We start from the raw sequence: 9787 nt of genomic DNA on the forward strand, positions 1-9787 counted from the left end.
TACCACATATAGGTATAAGAATTCTAACCGTATCGGCAAACGACAACCAATGAACATCAGGTCCCTGACTTAGGACAGGTGTAACACACACAGCGGGTTTAAGCGTTTCAAAGGTGACAACATTTATCCTTACCTGAAAAACAATAGTGTAACATCACAACATAGAAAGACACACAATGGCATACCAATTGAAATTGATAAACTTAATCGAAAGACACACAAATGCAAACAAGTAATCATCTGTGTTCACCAAAACCAGTCTCTATCAATATAATTTCACGCATTTACTTTCAGCCAGTCGTAAATGCCGTTGCCTTAACAGTAAATGTGAAAAGCAGCGGTATTCCATTCACATACTTATCCCCTGGAAAATGTAAGTACAAAACAACTGCATATGTATTAAACCATTTTTGTTAGAAAACGTATCGTGTAAGATGACAACATAGCCTGTTGTCTATAAAACATTCTATCTGACCATAGCCGGTCAAAATTTAGCACAGGATACAAATAAAACACTATCACTAAATGTGAATTTGCAAATGTCTTCAACCAGTGGCATGATTTAAAACGAAGTTTGAGTTATAGAGATAGCCATACAAGGGAAGGGAAATGCAGCAATTATATAGTCATTTGATGATAATGTATTACACAGTCATTACTTTTTTGGGATTCCAGAAGTGACACTCATTCAAGAGATGAAACAAAAATACCAGAGGAACAGTAAAACTCATAGATCGAGAATAAACTGACAACACCATGGCTAAAAATGAAAAGACAAACAAACAAATAATAGTACACATGATACAACATAGAAAACTAAAGACTAAGCAACACGACCCCCAATAAAAACTGCGGGTGATCTTAATGTAGGTGCTCGTATTATTATAAATCCGGTAAAAAGTCGACTTCGGTAGGTCATATTCATGAAAGGGAAGGGGATTGTAATTACGACGTAATGAACATATCCGATATCATCTGTGAAACGGTTATTCCATATCAGTCATTCAACTCGTGATGGCGTCCGTAAAATTTACGAAGTGATGATTTCAACTTCACTTTTTAACTCATACATTTCTTAACAGTTGATTCGGTATAATATGGTTACATTGTTTTGAAACTTTTATTATAACTCAGTTTAAATACCGATTACAGAATAATATATTGTTAATGCAGATTTAAAAGGTAAAAGTGGTAATACAAAATTTTCTCAACAGGAACAAAAATCCTTTTGTTATTGTTCTGTCTACTTTTGTATGTTCTCCATATATTACTGTTTCTCGCGTGAACGTTTTGTTTCGATATTGTATTTGATATATGAAATGTGAATGATACACTGCCTCACTGTGCACTTTCTATGATATATCGTCATTATCACAGTTTCTCTAGAACATTGTTTGCGCTTCTTACCAGCAACAACACAGATTCGTAAGTCATTACATAGGTAAATACCAAAGTCAAGGTCGTGCTCTAAATTTTGTCCTTCGTTTAAGTGCTGATTAAATTAAGATTTTGTAATAAAAGAAATTTTACAAAAGGACTTGGATGCTTAATAAAGTATGTACCATTGGCTCAAAGTTAAGCTGACAATATGTTTTTAACTGTTGTTTCTTTTCTGCTCAAAGTGGAACTTGAAATTATAAAATCACCGTATAGTAATATGCTAACGACCATAGGATTGACATCATCCAAGTGTAACATAACAAAGAAGACATATCTTAATAGGAACTGGCAAGGACAATCACTTATAGGTAAGATTTTCCCTTTACTGATAGTTGTATCTCGATTAGGATGACTGCATAAGACGTTGCGTTATAGTATCTAAACTATCCGTCATACTGTATAAACAGTTTGGAATATTCCGCGATCTCTGATAACAAATGACAGTATTTTTGTGATATCATATATCTATATTAATTCTTCAGCAACTGTTTTTCAATTATTTCGTTATTCAAAATTTCCAAATTTCCAAACACCTCATATGTTTAAAACAATAATGAGCTTTATATTCATACATGTTATCATTAAACAAAAGACTAAATTTACACAAAAAAAAGTACAAAAAAAAAAACCAACATAAAGATCTCACAAACATGTTTAACCCCGCCGCATTTTTGCGCCTGTCCCAAGTCAGAAGCCTCTGGCCTTTGTTAGTCTTGTATTATTTTAATTTTAGTTTCTTGTGTACAATTTGGAAATTAGTATGGCGTTTATTATCACTGGACTAGTATATATTTGTTTAGGGGCCAGCTGAAGGACGCCTCCGGGTGCGGGAATTTCTCGCTACATTGAAGACCTGGTGGTGACCCTCTGCTGTTATTTGGTCGGGTTGTTGTCTCTTTGACACATTCCCCATTTCCATTCTCAATTTTATAGAAAACATAAGACGAACATAAAGAACACCGTCAAAACCGGCGATGGTTTTTAGTGGTCCGGAGGGGTAGGCAAATCCTACTGCATGTACACTCGATTCATGTTACAAGAAAGCAAGCACCCTATACAAAGATCAAACATACAAAAAGGAAAAAAAAAACCATAAAATTAACAAAACACAATTTGAAGTCTTAAACGACAATGATTATCTAATCAAATAGAAAATCTAAGAATATGGGGTATCCAACCAGACAGAAAATCAGTACACGCCCAGTAAAAACATACACAAATCAAAGAAACAGCGCCTTAAATGCTGTTCTTCATTTTATAAAGTCAAAGTGAGGACTTTAAAACTGATAAAAATACTCCAACCTCACTGCAAATTGAAGACGACCACAAATCAAAAATACTGTTCTAGTTCAGTTTCGTTGAAATTTTAAATATTAGGAGACAACAAAGGAGTAACCAGGGGTTAATTCCCTTTATGAACTGAATCAGCAAAGCTCGGACGATCTGATATTGTTGTAAAAAGAAAAATGTGTTGTGTCTTTTTCCTTTAATAAAGTATACATGTTAACAATAAATACTTTTCTTTTCTTTTTATTTGATTAAATGTTTGACATTTATTTTGGATTGAAAGGAAATAATAAAAACTGGAAAAGTGTCTAAATAATTTAAACTTTGCAGTCGTGTTTTTTGGATTTCCTACGATCCGGTTCTTATTGATTCTGTCTATAACGAGATAGTTATCGTTTTTGTATCTGTAGAATGTTCTTAAAAAAAAGTAAAATACCATTACATATTGAACATTGGGGAAAACTCGAAAGAAAATGAAAACACTATTCTAGACTCTACATATATTCCCTTATGAACAAAATGGTTGAATTAACCTGGTTTCATAGTTAGATAAACCTCTCACTTGTATGAAAGTGAGGCGAAAAATACTAGAGGGACAGTCAAACTCATAAATCGAAAATGAACAGAAAACTCCCTGGCTAAAAATGAAAAAGACAAACAGACACATAATAGTACACATGAAACAACATACAAAACTTAAGACTAAGCAACACGGCCCCCACCAAAAACTGGGGGTGATCTTAGGTGCTCCGAACGAGGAGACAGATTCTGCTTCATATGTGACACCCGACGTGTTGCTCATGAATTGTATGATAGTCTGATATAATTTCCTTATATTGATAAAAATGTATGGACATGAAACACAGGCATAACGGTAGAAATGACAAAACTAGGGATATAGCAGTCAACACTGTTTTATTGTCTAAATCAATTTAAAACAGACAAATATGTCAACAGAGAAAAGCAAAATGGCATATAGACAAATCCCATACGCACAAAATGAATGAAAGTAAAAAATACCAAAATATGACCATATCACATTTACATTTTTTTGTGACTGTATAATACAAAACTAAAATTAAACATGCGTATTATAACATATTTACAAACTAATTTCAAATAACCATGGCCCATATTGGAACGATATGGTCGTTTCATCAAACAAAAGGATAAACTGGATTAATCGAACATTAAGGAAAAATGAAAGGGTAAAACAAGTGTACAGATAAGAAAATTTATTTTGTAAATATAAATTACAGTTTATATTTACAGTGAATTAATTATGCAAACCCGACTTCAATTCTTTGCTAGCGTTCTGGTTTTGTAACTCATTGGTAGACCTCGAAATATAATGGAACAAAACAAAAACACAAAAGATACAAAGTACAAATCTGAATTATGAAAAGCTATTTCAAAGTTAAAACCAAATAATAAAAATCATATGTCTAAGATTACAACACCAATCAGTACGCATCCAGCATCAAATGGATTTAGTTGAAAGTCCATTCAAGACAACTTTTTTTCAAGTCGAATATATAATGCCATTCTAAACTATTAGAGCAGTTAGAAAAGCCTCAACCATGACATAATCATTTCATTTCATTACGTTGCATAGTGAGCATTTACAGGATCTGTGAAATTCATCTTTCGTGTTGAACTACTTATATATATATACATATATTCTAGTTGCATGTCTAACATACACTGATGATCAATGGAAATTTCAAAAGAATTGGGAATGCGTCTTCATGAAAACAGGCGAAAACGTGATAAAATTTGATAATGTAAGTTGTTTTGATTGATAATCATTTTCAATATGTGTAAACATTAAATGTATTTCTGCCTCTACATCTCATTACAATCATCATGGTTTATTGAACAAAAAATCGTTTTTGTGGTTTAGTCTATTTCCCAATGTTTTTCGGATGCTATAAGCTAAAGAGGAGAATCTTTATTTTTGGCATATGAAATTATTGTAATGTGTATATGTTTGATTGGCAAATTTCATCTGATTGTGACCTTATTTTCATGGTTCATCGGAAAATGTGTAATTTTTCATGGTTTGGAAGTCTTTTTCTCAGAAACCACAAACTACATGATTTTGAGTATAGAATAACCGTGACATCAGTCTAGCATGGTTAATTTGACAGTGACGTAATTATAATAAAATGTATTTGAATCGTACAGACTATTAAAACTTCATATTTCAGACTTTCAGACATTAAAGTAAAATATAATGTACATTTAGGTAAGGTAGACGTGATATTTAAGCATGTTTTCTCAACAAGAGACCAACTGTCACAGAACTAATGCTTATCGTACGGCCTTCAACAACGAACAAAGCCCATACCGCATAGCCAGCTTGAAAAGACCCCGAAATGAGAAATGTTAAACAATTCAATGGAGAAAACAAACGGACTAATGTATGTACAAACAATGAAAGAAAAACAAAAAAGTACCACATAAACTAACGACAACGACTGAATTACAGTCTCCTGACTTAGAACAGACACATACATGCAGAATATGGCGGGGTTAAACATGTAAGTTGAATCTAAACCCTCCCCCTTACCTGGTATAGTGGTATAACAGTACAATATAAGAAAGAACTATAAAATTCTGTTTGTTTTGCTATAATTTCGGGTAGAAATTTCTTTTTTGCTTGGTTGTTTGGTCTTATAACTATTTTGACCTGAGCGTCATTGGTGGGTCTTATATAGACGGAAACATGTTTTGTTGGAGTTTACAGGACTGATTGTTATTGCTTAGGACAACGATTTTTGAACAACAAGAAAGAAATGTAGAAGGATAGTATTGACAGAGACCCACTACCAAAAAGAGATATCTATATTTTTAATTTATGCATTATAAAAAAAGAGAAGGTATACTAGATGAACATTTACATTATCTAATATATATGTAGTTACTGTTAAATTCATGTGGAAGCTCGATTCACCTTTATTTTACATGACATTTTCCATGTGAAAATTTCTGGTAGAAAAATAGTTTGTGTATTTTGAATAATTCTTTCATACCAATCGCTTTGAGTTTAGGTGCTTGAGATTGAGACATACATCTGATTTTTTTTTTGTATTCGAACACATTTTCAGTTGTCATGTTAAAGATGGTAGAAAAAACGAATTAGTAATAGTCGTAGATGGATTACTGTTTCATTTGCATTTAACTAATATTTCCTTTTATTCAAATTTTGTATTTTAACATGATTATGCCATACTATTGTTACGGCCAGAATCGCCTTTAAATTATAGCCAACAAAAGACACAAATCTATAATGAAATTTAACAAGATTTATTATACACAAATTTACAAAAAGTATTACACAAAAAGAAACGTCAATTTAAGTGTCAAAATATATGTCCAATGTTATATCTTTTCTTTATCCGGTAAATCTTCTCGGGATTCAATCAGAATATTACGTTCAATACTAAGGTCACAATCTATGATGATGCTGTTTGTAAAAAAAAGGTGTCACAACTGCTGAGAATATTAACGTCTATGGATGTCTATGTCTGAAAGTTTAAATTAAGTGTCTTTAAGTCTAAAAATTTGCACAACGGTTACCGTTGTGCAAATTTTTAGACCGATATAATGTTTTCCTTATCTGCACGGTATCGTCTATTCTACACGATCAGGTACATCATAAATTTGCTGGTTGGTCCTTTTCATAGACTTCTATATTATATAGACAATAATAGTGCATTGACTTGACATATCAACGATATAAGGATGAGGCTTAGAAACGGGGAAATGCGAGTCTGTGCCGCTGTATTTCCCTGTTTCGGGCCGAATCCTTATATCGTTGACATGTCAAGTCAATGCACTATTATTGTCTTTATACTGCAATCTAAAAAAAAACATTTTCAATTGTTGTTTAATGCGTTAAGGTTATTTATTTGATTTAAATATTGGGGGAAATACCCTTTAAAAAGGCCTCACATCATGCTCGCGGAGAAATAAACAACACAATGAAATTTACATTTACCTGTTGAAACAAACACTCGATGGTGAACGAAAATCGTTACCATAAGCATAAAACATAATGATTTATAGGTTGCAAACAAAAAATATTAACAAATTAAATATGTTTTTCCAATAATTGCAAAAGAAACAATGTTAAGTCGTTCCACGTATCGTTATGTGCATTTGAAACAAGAACAGGTTGAAGAGGTCGTATGAATAATTCAATATTATTTCGGTAATTTTTATTTAAATATTCATGAGGAAAAGTGATATCGGGTCAGTGACTGTATATGACATAGAAATATACAGTCAACGCATTTTGACTGCTTAAATAGAACGAGTGCCGTATAAATATATATATATATAAACGAGTCTAAATTGAAAACAACGTTCAAACCTATGATTGCGTTGGATAAAAACTGCAATTTTTATACATGTGCATGTAAAACAAATTTCGTTGTAAAAGGGTTTAAAAACAGCTCAAACAACATTTTCCAAAAGACCAAAAAAAGTGAAAAAGTATATTTAAACAAAACGCATTTGACTAACAGGTCGAACGATTGCTGTTGTTTTACCCTGCTGACTGCCATTGGCGATTGCCAAATAAAATTGATCACAAAATGTAACAAAATTGAATCTCAATATAAATTTAATACTAAACAGAATTTTTTTTTAACTTGTGGCCACGATGTTATGCCACAAACATACGGTGTCAATATTTATTTAGTACACCAGATCCGGATTTCGACAATTAATGTCTCTTCAGTGATGTTAGGGATCGAAACGGTATTTGGAAGGCCATATAAAAAGTACCCTCATTTTTAGAAAAAGTAAATATATATATATAGTTGTCATGGAAATCTTTAAAACACTGTAGCAAGGTAAGTCCTCGAAAAATGTAAAACGGACGTTTCTAGAACAATGTAAGAAAGTTAAATAACGCATCTTTTAGTATGATCATTCTTGAATCGTTATGTAAGTCAAATTGAAAGTTCCAATCATTCCATCAGTCTATGATTGTTCCAGTGATTTCTTAACTGCACAGTTACAAGTTTATTTTGTTAACTACTGTCAGACCACACAAAACAAATTAAGCCAACATAAATGAATATAATAATTACAATATCACAATAATACCCTAAACTTTTTTTCAACTTTTATTCAAAATCTGTGTCTGTCAAAACTGCCATGCAGTCTTAAAACCAAACAATAATTAAAAAGAAACACGCCAAAATCTGAAATGCAAAGTAATCTAAATCATTATAGTTAGAAACTCTAAATGCGGCTATAAAAGGCCCCATTTGAAAAATATGAGAAAACTATCGGCCAATTTGTTTTTATCATCTTTCGCTGAATTTCTGCACTCTTGGAATTGGTAAACAGAGTATAAATGCAGCTATCTCAGATCATTTTGTATTCCAAGTTCAATCTATCATATCATGGGTCAATCTTTACCAGTTTTTCTTTGGCTCTGACACTCATGCGCAGATGACTATTCATATGAATTGAGAATATCATCCTCTTTTATATAGCAGCTGTTGGAGGTTTCATCTTTTGTTTCAAATTGTCTGATTCCTATATCATGCTCAATTGAATTTGTATCTTTTGAAATTCTAAGGAATAGAGATATCATTGCCTTGTGGATGAGTTGTTTAATGGATTCTGACGCAGGCGAAATATATATTGCAGTGTCTGTGGTATAGATAGCTGTCTTTTTCTGGAAATTTTCCAATTTTAAAATAAAAGCTTTTTTTACCTAGATTAATTTAATTCTTAAATTTGACAGCAAAACAACAAAAAATAAAATGAGCTGAGATTCAGTAAGCTTAATATATATCTAAGATAGCTGCATAGAGTGATGAAAATCAAAATTGATTTGAAAAAGTTATTAAAATAATTAAAGTGTACTATCTCTATTTTGTCCAAATTGCAAATCCTAGCCTTTTTTTTACCAAGATTACTTTAATTTCTAAATTTTACAGCAACACAACAAAAAACAAAATGACCTTGAATTCAGTAAGCTTATTATATATCTAAAAGAGGGACGAAAGATACCAAAGGGACAGTCAAACTCATAAATCTAAAACAAACTGACAACGCCATGGCTAAAAATGAAAAAAGACAAACAAACAACAGCACACACGACACAACATAGAAAACTAAAGAATAAACAACACGAACCCCACCAGAAAACTAGGGGTGATCGCAGGTGCTCCGGAAGGGTAAGCAGATCCTGCTCCACATGCGGCACCCGTCGTGTTGCTTATGTGATAACAAATCCGGTAAATAGTCTAATTCGGTAAATAGTCTATTTCGGGAGGTCACATTCCGGAAAGGGAAGGGGATTGTAGCTACGACGTAAGGAACATATCCGATATCATTTGTGATACGGTTATTCCATAACGGTCAACCAACTCATGATGGCTTCCGTAAAATTTACGAAGGGATGATTTCAACTTCACCATTTGGAACTCTTGGTTTAAAAGCTTCCTTGTGAGCAGCAACCCTCTATCAAGAAAATCATGATAGGAAATGCAAGCACGGGAATATCGTATCAATTAGGAGATATATACCCCGTATGCAGGTGCTGCTGGAATGTTGCTACTTAGAAATGGAAAGTTCACAATTGGAAAGCTGAAATCATCTCTTTTGTCGTGAAGTTTTGTTTTCAACCGACCCTCATTGTCAATTTCTAGATGTAAGTCAAGATATGAAGCCGACTTAACTGTATCTGTAGTATCCTTTATCTTTAGCTCGATTGGATAGATGCGTTCCACATAGTCACCAAATTTTGAATTATTTAGTGAAAGAACATCATCTATATAGCGAAAAGTAGTGTTAGAGGATAGTGCTAACTTCTTATCTTTCTTCCTAAGAAGTTCCTGCATGAAGTCAGCCTCATAATAATAAAGAAACAAGTCGGCAAGTAGAAGGGCACAGTTTTTTCCCATTGGAATGCCGACAGTCTGTTGAAAAACACGTCCTCCGAACGTAACAAATATATTGTCAATCAAGAAATCAAGCATCTTGATAATATCAGTTTCAGAGAATTTTTTGTTCGAATCAGAGTGATCCTTTA

At 32.7% G+C, this 9787-nt stretch overlaps 1 long non-coding RNA gene across 1 annotated transcript; it reads left to right on the plus strand.

The window, feature by feature from the left end:
• The first annotated feature begins 293 nt into the window (after positions 1-293).
• Positions 294-4512, plus strand: LOC143057219 (uncharacterized). The gene is made up of 3 exons (XR_012972671.1): positions 294-373; positions 1623-1748; positions 4414-4512. It is a non-coding gene; the product is annotated as an uncharacterized LOC143057219 (long non-coding RNA).
• Positions 4513-9787: the final 5275 nt, after the last annotated feature.

The sequence above is a fragment of the Mytilus galloprovincialis genome, chromosome 13 (assembly GCF_965363235.1).
Source record: "Mytilus galloprovincialis chromosome 13, xbMytGall1.hap1.1, whole genome shotgun sequence".
Taxonomy (NCBI): Eukaryota; Metazoa; Mollusca; class Bivalvia; order Mytilida; family Mytilidae; genus Mytilus; species Mytilus galloprovincialis.